Consider the following 13510-nt stretch of genomic DNA (forward strand, 5'->3'; position numbering starts at 1 on the left):
TCAAAATCTATTTGTTGCGTACTGTTATAGAATTCAAAGAATCACTTAGGTTTTATGTATTTCTAGAAATTCATAGTAAGGTTCACTAAAGTTTTAATGTAATAAAGAAGTCCTTGTTGTCATAAAGCTTAAACTACTTTAAATATGATTTTCCCAGGGTAAACCTGTTGAGTAAAAAATGTGAAATATGATAACAAACAAAATAAACTATTTACATCTGCTGGAAACAAGTAGGACATACTACTTTTCTTTTCTAATTATTCTTCATCAACTTAAACTATTTATATTGAAAAGGAACACAGAGACTTTGACCTATCTTCTTTCTAAGAATTTTACTGAAACGTGAATGACTGAGTTCTAAGAATTACACATTACGTGGAGTATTCATTGTTGGGGAAAGTGATGTTAAATACTCAATTGAAAATTGTTTCTTCTTTTGGTCTGGAATAACATTATTTGTTTGTTTGTTTATGCCAGTACTGGAGTGCAAACTCTGAGCCTTAACAATGCTCACTGGATTCTTTGCTCAAGGCTGGTTCTTGAGTCACAACTTCACTGCTGGCTTTTCTATGCTTAACTGAAAATCAGTCTTACTTCCTTTCCTACCAAGATTGGCCAGGCAGAGTGATCCCCATATGTAACTGAGTAGCTAGGATTACAGGCTTGAGCCACAAGCACCCAGCTAGAGTAACCTTTATTATTTCCCATTCTGTAGTCAAAATCTGTCACAAACAACTTTATTAAAGGGAATAAAGCAAAGAGATGAATGTCTACCGCTGGGCTAATGTAGGGAAGCGATAACAGTTATGGGGAATAAAATCACAATTCTGACTGATGGAGAAGTACTACTGAGAGTGAAATATGGTGGCATAACATATACCAATCTCAGAAAATGTAGATAGGTACCTATCCCTTTCCAGGGGAGGTAATAAAAGTGTAATCATTTCATTTGTATTTCGAAATAGAGGGAAGACTTTATTCATGAGAACACTAAAGACTGGTGAATTCAAATGTTAATGTGCCATATGCTCTAATGCCAGCACTGTGTATTGAGAGTGGGACATGTCTGTGTGGGAACTAGAATAGATGTCTAGGCAGGGAGAATTTGCACAATGGACCAGGGGAAAAGGAGGTGTTTAAAATTTCAGTGAGAAAAGATCAAATGCCATTTGTGTTCTCTGTTTTCTCTAATTCATCAAAGGTATCTTATACAAGTTTTCTTTGCAGAAAATTCTATATCCTTGAAGGCACTGCTCCCAATTACCAGGACTCTACCCTGTCCCATGATGCCAACCTACAGGATAATCTTTTGACTTGTGGGTCTTGATGGGAAATTAAAATTCAAAGTCTAGCTTGATACTGAGGCATGCGCCTGGAATTCTCACCACTTGAGAGTGAAAGGTCAGGTGGACTGCAGTTTAGGTGATCCTGGGCAAAATAATGTGTTAGAACTCATCTCACCCAATTAAATTAGTATGGTAGCAATAGGTATAATAGGTGTCAATAGGAGGATTACAATCTATACAAGAACAATTCTATCTCAAGAAATAATCAAATCAAAAAGGGATATGGTGTGGCTCAAGTGGTAATGTAAGTCCCTGAGTTAAAAAACAAAAACAAAAACAAACAAAAAACCTCTCGGTATTACCAAAAAAAAAAGAAAGAAATTACTGTAGTGAACTTTTCTACAAAAAAAGAAACAAAACAGAACACAACAAAATTTAAAAAACTGACTAGCCAGGTACTAGTGACTCACATGTATAATTCTTTATACTGGAGGCTAAAATCTGAGGAGCATGCTTCGCAACCAGCCCAGGGAGAAAAAAAAACTATGTGATTCTTAGCTATAATTAACCACCAAAAAGCTGGAATTGGAGGTAAAATTTAAGAACACCAGCCTTAAGTGAAAAAAGCTAAGGTACAGAACGTACAGTTGAGTTCAAGCCCAAGTACTGGAACAAGAAAGAAAAAGAGAAAGAGAAATGGAGGGAGGGGGGAGGGAAGGAAGGAAGGAAGGAAGGAAGGAAGGAAGGAAGGAAGGAAGGAAGGAAGGAAGGAAGGAAAGGAAGTAAGGGAGGGAAGGGCAAGAAAGGCAAAGGAGTAAAAGACAAAGAAAACGACCTCCCCCCCACAATATTCTAATGAGCAAGAGATATGAGCAATTATTCTTGAAATTCTTATGACAAAACAAAAACAAAAACAGAAACAATTTGGAAAAGATTTTCATCCATTCTTACTGAAATTAATTTTTTGTTTTGGCAATCAAATAAAAATATGGTCTTGTGCTTTTGAAATGCAAATTTAAATGAGTAATTCTTGTCTGTAAGTGCTAAGTTTAAGGAAATTGAAATTGGTATTTTGAATGATAGGTTTGTGAGAAATCATGTGGTTATGTTATTTTATTCAAAACACCCCAAAAGACAAAATATATATGTATCTACCATATTGTATGAGAAGTATAAATAGAATTGAGGTGCTAAAAATATAATCTTTAGGAAATGAATAATACAAATTAGGAGATGAGTGTTCAGAACAAAAATCAAGGTGTGATTTCTTTTCATTTAAATATATTTCTCAACAAAATTGCTTAATGTTGACTACATTTTTATCACTCTTATACCAATATGTAACTAGAATTGCCACCTTTTAAAATGCACCATACTGCTCTAGAAATCCTGAGTGCATCAGTCACTTAAAGCTTAATGTTCATTTGAGAGTATTTTTTTAAGTTTTGCAGAGATGTAGTTCAAAGCAACAACAACCAATTAAGTTTTCGGAGAATTCTCAGATAGATGCCATAGTCTAACAAAAATGGAAAGCAACCACTTCTGATCACACCTCAGCTCCCTCCCCCATGTCACTCTGCCACTGAGCTAGGAGAGGTACATTTCTTCAAGTTTCTGCATCACTACTAGGCTGAAACCTCTTCAACACAGATGAACACAAATTTCAGGCATATTTCTCATTATGCAAGCAAACTTCCACATACAAATTCTAAAGGAAAGCACAGAACAGCTGCATTGCACTCTTTTTTTTTCTGGCATGAATAGAGTCTTTAATATCAATACTGAAATGGAAGTGATTAGTACTATTTACTGAATTTTAAAGCACCTTAGGATGTTCAGCCAGACAGTTTATTTGATTGGCTGAACATGCGGACACCTCATTTTGGGAAAAAAATATGTTGGCACGGGCAAGGAAACAACTATTTGGCTGCTCTATAGAAATTTTCAGAAGATTTGAGCTGGGTTTTTCGGCTTTAAAAATGACATTCTTATAAAGAATAACATGCTCTTTCTAGCATTGCACAGCCATCTTTACTAAAGCATACTCCTTACCTCTAAATTAGGAGTATTGAGTACAATCATCTAGGATTGGCTCAGCTTATAAGAATTTTTTTTCATTCAGGAAATATTGATGTATCATAGAAGTAACCTATTTATTTGGTAGAATAGCAATAATATATATATATATATTGCTTGCTACTATACTTACCTAATGTAATTATTTCACTTAGTTCTGATGTAAATGCTAATGCAAATTATTTGGCTTACAAATGTATCTATTCTTCCTGCATTTGTGTCTCTCTTTCTCTTACTTTTTAAATAGAAATGTCTGTTTTGAAAACACTAGACTGCCTAATTTTCAGAAGTCTTAAAAAATGAATATCAGAAAAAGGTTCTCATAAACTACACCTATACCAGGACGCTTTCCTGGTATAGGTTATACTAAGAAAAAAGAATTTTAAGGCACAAGTTTCTGAGTAGGATGTGTTATTAGATCTCAAAGGTCTCTAAAGCACTATGGATTAAAGGTGTGGTCTCCAAACTGAGGTTACTGGGTGGTGAGGAAACTTTTAGGAAGAAGCCTTTGTAGGAGAAACTTCAGTCATTATAGTGACAATACTGTAGGCGATTATGAGATCCTGATCTCTTTTCTTTCTCCTCTTTACCATAGCTTGCAATAGAAGAGGCTTTTCTATCTTACACATTCCTCCCATAGTGTTCTGTCTGGTCACTGGCCCAAAATGCAAAGACATCAATCATGGGTAGGAACTATTAAAACTTTGAGCCAAAATATATGGTCATATTTTTGTTATGATAACATGAATGTGACTAACTGGATATAAAACATTAAGTCTTTACTATAGTCATGACAAGATTATAATAGCATGAAAAGGAAAAGATCTTGTGCAGAATCAATATTAATGAGTAAAATCAATTAGAAAAGGTATTTCTGTGTGATTAAATCCAACCAGAGCAACAAAAAAAAATTAAGCCAGTCAGTAAAACTCTTTGTTTCTGGATTTTCATGGATCATCTTATCCAGAATATAATTTAAAACTGACTCAACTTTAAATATTGACTTTAAAAATATATGTGTATTGCTAAAGTTTTAAAAACTAAGAATATAGAAAATTATAAATCAGATCTCCAATTAACCACTAGAAAACTGGAAGTGGCACTGTGGTTCAAGGGTTAGAGAGGTAGCTTTGAGCTGAAGAGCTGAGGGACAATGCCCAGGCCCACAGTTCAAGCTTCAAGAACAACAACAATAACAACAACAACCACAACAAATATATATATATATATATATATATATATATATATATTCGATAGAGATTTAGTCAACTGAAAATGTCATAGGTTTACAGTAAAAAAATAAATAAAACCAATTCCAAATACATAGCATGAAAGATAAAATGTAAAGCCAAAGTTGGTATTATGCTGGTGACTCACATCTGTCATCCTAGCTACAAGGAAGCTACAAGAAGGAGGATCAGGGGCCTGGAGTTTGGCCTACTGGTAGATGCTTGCCTAGCATGCACGATGACCCAGGTTCGATTCCTCGGTACCACATACATAGAAAAAAGCTGGAAGTGGTGCTGAGGCTCAAGTGGTAGAGCTCTAGCCTTGAGAAAGTCCAAGAACAGTGCTCAGGCCCTGAGCTCAAGCCCAGGACTGAAAAAAACAAAAACATCAAGCTTGGCGCCAGGGGCTCACACCTGTCAAACTAATTACTCAAGGTGGTTATGGTTCAAAGTTAGCCCAGACAAGAAACCTCATAATATGCTTATCTCCAACTAATCACAAAAAATTTGGTAGTAGAACTATTAAACTGCTAGCCTTGAGCAAGAAAGTCAAAGGATGGTAGGGGTTCCAGTATTTCCCTCAAGCGCACACCTCAATGACCTAACTTCTCCCAACTAGGCCCCATCTCCACCACCTCCTATAGTAGCACCTCAGGATTGCGCTATACCTTGGGGTCTTATAAGGAACAAAAAATATGAAATTAATATCTAAGCCATCCTCCTTAAGAAATTAGGAGAGGGCGGGGTGAGGACTGATGACTGTAATCTCGGTTGCTTGGAGAAGGGATAGGAAGGAGATTGTTATAAATATGTTCTCCAAGAACCACAGCAGTCACAAGAGTAGACATAGAAAGGAAGAATGGTGTCTCAGCAAGGCAAAATTTACTTCTGCAGATGAGGGGGCCATCAGCCTTCAGATCACTCAGAAATTAAATAACTCAGGCTGCTCCACTCTATATCTGAAAGCCCCCAAGGTGAAGGCTAGTTTGAATAAATAATATCGAAAGACACCCATTTCTTGAACAGAGGTATGCCTTCTGAATTTTGTCTTAATTCCATTTTAGAAAAACCATTTAAGACAAAAGTTAACATTTCAGAACTCCTTTCTTACGCCAATGCAGTTTCTCTTTCACTTTCTGGCTAAAACAAGAACTTTTAAGCTACCTACTTTGAAGTCAAGTTTTTTGTGCACAGAATGAAATTAGCTCCAGGCAAACATAATTAGGACAACCTTGTATCAAAAAGAAGCCAAATTTGGTGACATACACCTGTAGTTTAAGTTATTCAGGAGGCAGAAGTAGGGCTATAGTCGAAAACTGGCTCAGGAAAAGGGCAAGATCTTACCTGAAAAACAGTAAAAGCAAAAGTTGTTAGTATGTGGCTCAAGTGTTAAAACATTTGCCCAGTAAGCACAATAGCCTGAGTTTAAAACCACACAATTGCCAGAAGGAAGAGAAGGAGGAGGAGGGGATAAGGGAATGGGGGAACAAAAAAAAAACAAAAGTAAATTCAAAGTAAACAGAAAAAATCAGAGCATAAATAAGCAAAAAAAACCAGAAAAGAAACAAAACAAAAATTTTTTTGAGTAGTTGAATAATATTCATCTAATTTTAGCAGCTGATGAGAAAGTAAAGGAGACCTGAATTACTGAACTGATTAATGAGAGAGGTTAAAAAGTCCCTAAATTACAAAAATAGATTTATTGTAATATGTTTCAAATACTAATATATTAACTAGTTACATGATTTAGATGGAGAAGATAATTTCCCCAAAAGACATACATTACCTAACATTAAAACAAGAAGAAATATAAAAATTTAGTTTATTTAAACAAATATTGAGATGGCATTAACAGTTTAAAAAAATATCAAGACAGGCACTGGTGGCTCACACCTGTAATCCCAACTATTCAGAGGCTAGAGGGTCATAGGCAGCCTAGAAAAACTGTTTACAAGATTGCATTCTTAATTAACTATCACAAAATAAGATTGGCATGGTTCAAGTGCTAGAGCACTGGGACCAAATAAACGGAGACAATATGAAGACTCTGAATTCAGCCCCTACAAATAGCCAAAAAACTAAAGAAAATATCCACATTGGAAAATCCATTCTTACCTGGCTTCATGAGTACAATTTCTAAATGTTTATCATCACTTGAAAGCAACACAAAAACCATCACAGGAAAAAATATTTACAGGCCTATAAAATTAATAAAACCCAATATGTGTCAGTACAGATTGCATAGAGACAAACATTAAAAGGATTTTACATTTTGAACAAGTAGGATTATCTGAAGATTAGACAATCAAGAAATGAATTATTTTAACATATCTAAACAAAGATACGCAGGAGAAAGTACTTGACAAAATGCAAAACATTTTCTTGATTGCATATATCCACACACCCACAAGCAAAAGTTAACAAACTTTATTGCTATGATAAAAGCATCAGGGCCAGTGGCTTAGACCTGTGATACTAGCTACTAAGGAGGCTATGTTCTAAAGATTATATTTTGAAGCCAGCCAGGATAGGAAAGTACATGAAGCTAACTTTAATTAACCACCAAACATCCATTAGTGGAGCTGTGGCTGAAGTAGTAGAGCACTAGGATTGAGAAAAAAAAATTATGAAGAGTACCTAGGCCCTGAGTTGAAGCCCTACAACCACCCCCACCACCACAACACACACACACACACACACACACACACACACACACACACACACACACCTCAACTCATACAATCCTGGAAAAAAAGGAAAATAACTGTCCCTTGAACTGATAAATAATCAAGACAGGTTCACTTTTTTCTACTTACATTCATTTCAGCAAAGTCTCTATAAGTAGATGTGGAGAATTTTTTTTTGATGATGATATTTACAAAATTGATAGTTACTCAAATTTGTAAAAATACTATAAGCCACTGAGCCAGAAGTTTTAAGGAATGAATTTCAAGCTTTGGGAATTACAACCTACTGATGAAAGAAAACTGGAATAAATACAATAAAAATCTATAAGTACCCTCGATAACCCATTTTTTTTAAATTTTTTTATTGTAATTAGTAAAAGGGTTACATGATATTTGCCAGATAGAAGGTGCATTAATTCACATACATTGATACCCTTTCATATGTCTTGGTACCCATTTCCCTCCCCCCCCACACACACCGCACCCGTCTTGGTTTTCCCCCCTTCCCTATCAAATTTCAAATAGCCAAGTACAAATAAATTCAATATATCAGATAACAAAGTGAGATACTATACCAATATGAACCCATTTTTAAAGACCTATAACTGAACAATTCACTCAATTGTTATATGTTACATCTATTTGTATTATAAAAAACAATGGTAATATTAAAATTACCTCCTTCAAACTTGGCAAAGCAGTAGAGCAAGGTCAGGCTAATGTATACTCCAAGGAAAGTTCTTGCTCATATATATAGTTTTGCCTCTTCTTGTCTACGTACTTGGCTGAGAAATTCTATAATTAAACAATGTATGTCAAACTCCAGCTTTCAAATTAACATAGAAAGAAAGGCAATCCATCAAAAACAGGCAAGAATATATGAGAAAACTGATGAACAGTTAACCCAGAAAGATAAAGCAGAAATATTTCAAAATATAACAGCAAGACACGTAAGTCAAAAATTTACTTTTATCAACAGACATGGACTGTCAAAGAAGACTTTTTATCTAAAATAATGTGAAGCTCACAACACAAAAAAATTTCAGAAAAAAAAGAATAGAAATAAAAGTCAAGATTATACAAATTAAGATGATGCTGGTTAGTAATATACATTTTGGATAACATAAATTAAGGACAAAATGCCAATATACATAAAGAGAGAAATAATAAATGGATCCCATTAAAATGAAAATTAGTATTTTATACACTTTATAATCTGACAAACAATACAAAACAAAATGAATTATAAGAACAAACTGACAGAATTCATTCTTATTTGAGATGTTTTAGCATATATTTGTCAAACACTAACAGATTGACCATAAAATCAGAAAGAATGTAGCTCTGCACAGCATAATTTATACATTCATCTAATAGAATGTTTTAGATGAATAAGCTTCATACTCAAAAAAAAGTTCAATCTACAAAGCAGAGACAAAATTTACCCATTAACTTTAAAAACAAAACTCTTACAAATAACATGTATAAAGCATACTAAACAATGTTAAGGGTTTGTGGCATTATGAGGAAATATAATTTTTATATAACTAACAATATTTTAGTATTATATCTCTATACAAATTTATACTTGCTGATATACATGTACAAGTCTTAAGTGTATTTATATATTTTATTGATATAAAATAGCTATACAAATACATATTTAAGTATATTGTGTTTACAGATATGCACAGAGATAGAATCAGACAAGGGTATATGGATAAAACAAGAACTTATTGATCTTCTAAATTAAAACCTAGCTAAAATTATTCAACTGTAATCAAAATTAAGTAAATGCACATTAAAATTCAACTTATGATTTTTGTCTTCTGATTCATAAACATTTTTAGGTGTGACATTACAATTTTTAAATGTGCCATATTTGTGGAACTCTGAGCAATCTAAAATATTTATGGTATAAGCAAAATCTCAACATTAAGTCCTATTTTTTTCCTCTTTCACTTGTCCTAACCATATACCCCATCTCAGTGTTCTCAGTTCCAAAGACTCAATCCTTTAATTACCAGCTTCTAGTTCTACTCTACCACTGGGTGGTAGAAAATAAGTATTTTATACACTTTACAACCTGACAAACAATACAAAACAAAACAAAGCTGGATGAAGTGATGTAGTTCACATAGAAGAATGCCAGGCAGGCAATCAAATAAGCTCAGTCGAGGTGAGGACCCAAGGTCATATTTCCTTATTGACAAAACAAAAAGATGACTATGTAAGAGTAAAACTAAGTGTACAAATACTTAAATTCCAAAACAAAAGTTTTGAATTTAAAATATCAAATTGAGGACTGGATTCTAGTTCAATATATAAAAACAATTTCTGCTCCATTGCTCTCATTCTCATAACAAATAGAAGATCTGAACAAATTGAAAATCAACAATTCTAAATCAACAATTCTTCTAAGGTACATGGAGAATTGTAATCACAAAACCCTTCGATTGGAAAGACAGAATACAAAGAATTGCAGATTACTTGTGCAGAAGCCAGACACTTGAGCTGATGTAAAACAAACCTCCTCACAATTAATTTTTGATTAACTACTGGAGGATTAGTGTGGACAGTCATGAAACTTACCCATCCATGGAAACTATGTGTGAAGGTCACCAAAGATTTACCTAAAAGATTCCTACTAGGCTCTCAGGTACAGATTGGATAAGAATTTCTTTGCACTTCCAGTAAGAGGAAGGGAAAAGTAATTAAAATCGGTCCTAGGAAGGCAGCATATTTTAACAGAACCTAAACAACACAAAGGAAAGACAAACACCTAGCTCCAGTCCCCTCTAGTTTTTCTATCTTACCTTAAATATGATAGCAAGGAGAAATAAAGATGATTATTTTTTAAATGTCACAGCTCAGGGGCATAGACTCCCTAAAAGATTAAATATAATAAAAAAACTACAGCAATAAAGGTGTCCATTATTTCATATCTTTCCAACATATCGATAGAGGGCCTAGATAATAAGCAAGTGGTCTACCCAGAAGAACTGCATGTCTCAGAATTCAGTTAAATCTTTAGGCCACTGAGAGCCTTGGCATAAGTTACTCTCCTCCTGGAAGACAGAAATCTTTGAAAGAGAATGCTTGAGTTCACAGGCTTCCCCTTTTCCTTTATTTATTGAATCCTCCACAGCAGCCTATGGGATGGTGCAACTCACATTTAAGGCATATTTCTCCCTGTGAGCTAATTCTCTTTTGAAACACCATTTCAGACTCACCCAGAAGTGCAATCTACTCATCTCCCAGGCAATTCTCTACTCAAGTTGACAATCAAGATTAACCATCACACAAAAGATATGCAGTTTAAAAAATCTGTCATTGATATTGTCATAAACAGCATGATTGTATTAAGATCAGTTATAGGGAAATGTGTCCTTTTTATACCTCAACTAGCAACATTATAGTGGCAGCAATAGTAATATAATAAGACAAAAGATAAACAATATGCATACAGGGAAATAATTACAATTGTCTTTGCATCCAAGGAATGAAATGCTTTCCTGTCTAAAACATCCCAAAGAATAAATTTCAAATCTCTAGGAATCAATAAGCAATGATAACAATGTGGCATGATACAAGATTTATCTACAGGAGACAAGGCGCAGTGGCTCACGCTTGTAATCCTAGCTACTCAGGAGGCTGAGATCTGAGGATCAAGGTTCAAAGCCAGTCTAGGCACAAGAGGACCTGAGACTCTTATCTCCAATTAACATCTAGAAAATGGGAATAGGGGCTTAGATCAAGGGTAAGGTGGTAGCCTAGAGCTGAAGGGCTTAGGGACAGTGTCCAATGACCCACAAAAACAAATTATCTATAGGAAGTAATCTTTCTTCTCTATACCATCAATACACAATAGCAGATTTTTAAATGCTATAGTTTACATAAATTCTTCTTCTTATCTTGTAATCTGGTATATTGTATATATGTTTATTTTTTAATGATGAGTGAAGGGGGTCGAGGAAAGAAATGGAGACAAAAACATGAGAAGGGGTATCAATATGTGTGAAGTAATGCTCCTTCTTTCTGGTGAATAAAACTGTAACTCCTCTGTTAATTACAATAAAAAACTGTTTTATAAGTCTCATACATCGTATATAAGTTATATAAGAGAAAATGCTAAATATTAATTAAAGAAATCAGCAAATATTTAAATAAACAGGAGAGGAAAGATTAATGTACAAACCTAGAGAAGAAGACAGCACTATCAATTGGCCAGTCTTCCCAATATGTCCTACACATATACCACACAATCTTCATGTAAACATCTCAGTTAAATACTCTGTAAATATTGACAAACTAAGGCTAAATTTTCTACTGAGAGACAAAAAGTCCATATAAATCAATGCAACAATATGAAGGAAGTCAGCACTTCACTGAACATGCTGTTGGTTTTACTATGTAGCCTTGATTGCTTTCTATTGGAATGGAATTGCTGGATCATAGGGATAATTCAATGTTTAGTTTTTCAAGAAACCCCCTCTACTGTCTCCCCAAAATTGTTGAACAAGTATAAATTCTCACCAGTACTGTAATAGAGTTCACTTTTGACCACATCTTTGCCAATGTTTGTTATAGTTGTTTACTTGATAACGGCAATTCTACTTGGGGTAAGAGTGGAGTCTCAGTGTTTGGATTTGCACTTCCATTACATCCAGAGATGTTGAACATTTCTCCGTGTATCTATTGGTCATTTTTACTTCTTCTTCTGAGAAGTTTCTTTAAGGAAATCTGGCATACATACAATGGAATTTCACTCATCCATTAGAAAGTATGATACTGTACCATTCATAAGGAAGTGAAAAGAATTGAAAAGAATTCTATTAAATCAAAGCATCAGCATTGATGGAACAATACCAGATAAATGTTTAGGACAGCATAAAGAACCCAAAATAAGATCCATATAAGCACAGGCAATTTCTCTGTCACAGTAGCAAAGACAATTCAGTGGAAAAAGGATAAAGTTTTCAATCAATGGTAAATGGACTTTACTCTAAAAAGACATATTATGAACCTAAACATAAAACACAAAACTACAAACTAGAAAGTAATAAACTAGAAATCCAGGTGAATTTGAATTTGGCAAAGAATACTTCATATAGATCACCAAAGCATAACCTAGGTCAGGGGGAAAAATAAAAGGTCATTAAAATTATTCAGCAATAAAAGAAAATGAGCTATCAAACCACAGAAGATATGGAGAAACTCAAAATGTATAATTCTAAATAAAAAGGCCTCGTGTGTGTTTGTGCGTGCGTGTGTGTGTGTGTGTGTGTGTGTGTGTGTGCGTGTGTGTGTGTGTGTGTGTGTGTCTTGAGGCTTGAATTCAGGGACTGGGTGTTACCTTGAGCTCTTTTGCTCAAGGCTACTGCTCTACAGCACCATTTCTGGTTTTCTAGTAGTTAACTGAAGATAAGAGTCTTACAAACTTTCCTGCCAGGGCTGGCTTTGAACTATGATCCTCAGATCTCAGCCACCTGATTAGTTAGGATTGCAGGCATGAGCCACCAGTGTCTGGCGAAAAAGCCACATTTTGTTTTTGTTCCCAACTATACGACATTTTAGAAAATTCAAATCTATAGAGGTTGTAAAAAAGAAAAATCAATGGTTGACAGACATTCACAAAATGGAGGAAGGGGTAAAATTAAGAAGAAAAAAGGAATCTTTTAGAACACTTGAAATAATGTTACTGTAATAGTAGACATGTCTCTACGAAATTGTCAAAACCCATAATATTCCACAAAAAATGAACCTTAAATTAATCTACAGCCTTCTGATAATAGCCCTGTGTAAAGTACAATACAGCAGTTATAAAAAAAAACCTATCACACTAATGAAAAGTAGTTATAAGCCGACTCTACTTCTCAAGTTTTCTATAAATATAACACTATTCCAGAAATAGTCTATACAGTTTTAAAAGTGCAAAAAAACCAAAATGAAAACGGTATATATGTTTAAGGAAATATTTAGGAAAATCCTAATACCTCATGGATTTAGGAAAATGCATACAACAATTTAACTATTTAAGCTACAAAGATGATAAGGTGTGAAAAAAAGTTTTTGACCCCTCTGGTTGGTTCTGTTGATTTTAATACTTAAATTTGTGATGCAAAGTTGATTTTTAAAAACATTGTGTTCTTTTTATTTTTGTTATGGTAGGAAAGGGTAATGGATTGCACTGAGCTAAATTTTCCTTGATATGAGATTCTTTAGAATACTA

Source organism: Megascapheus bottae, chromosome 9 (assembly GCF_031878675.1).
Source record: "Megascapheus bottae isolate mThoBot1 chromosome 9, mThoBot2.hap1, whole genome shotgun sequence".
In the NCBI taxonomy this organism is placed as follows: Eukaryota; Metazoa; Chordata; class Mammalia; order Rodentia; family Geomyidae; genus Megascapheus; species Megascapheus bottae.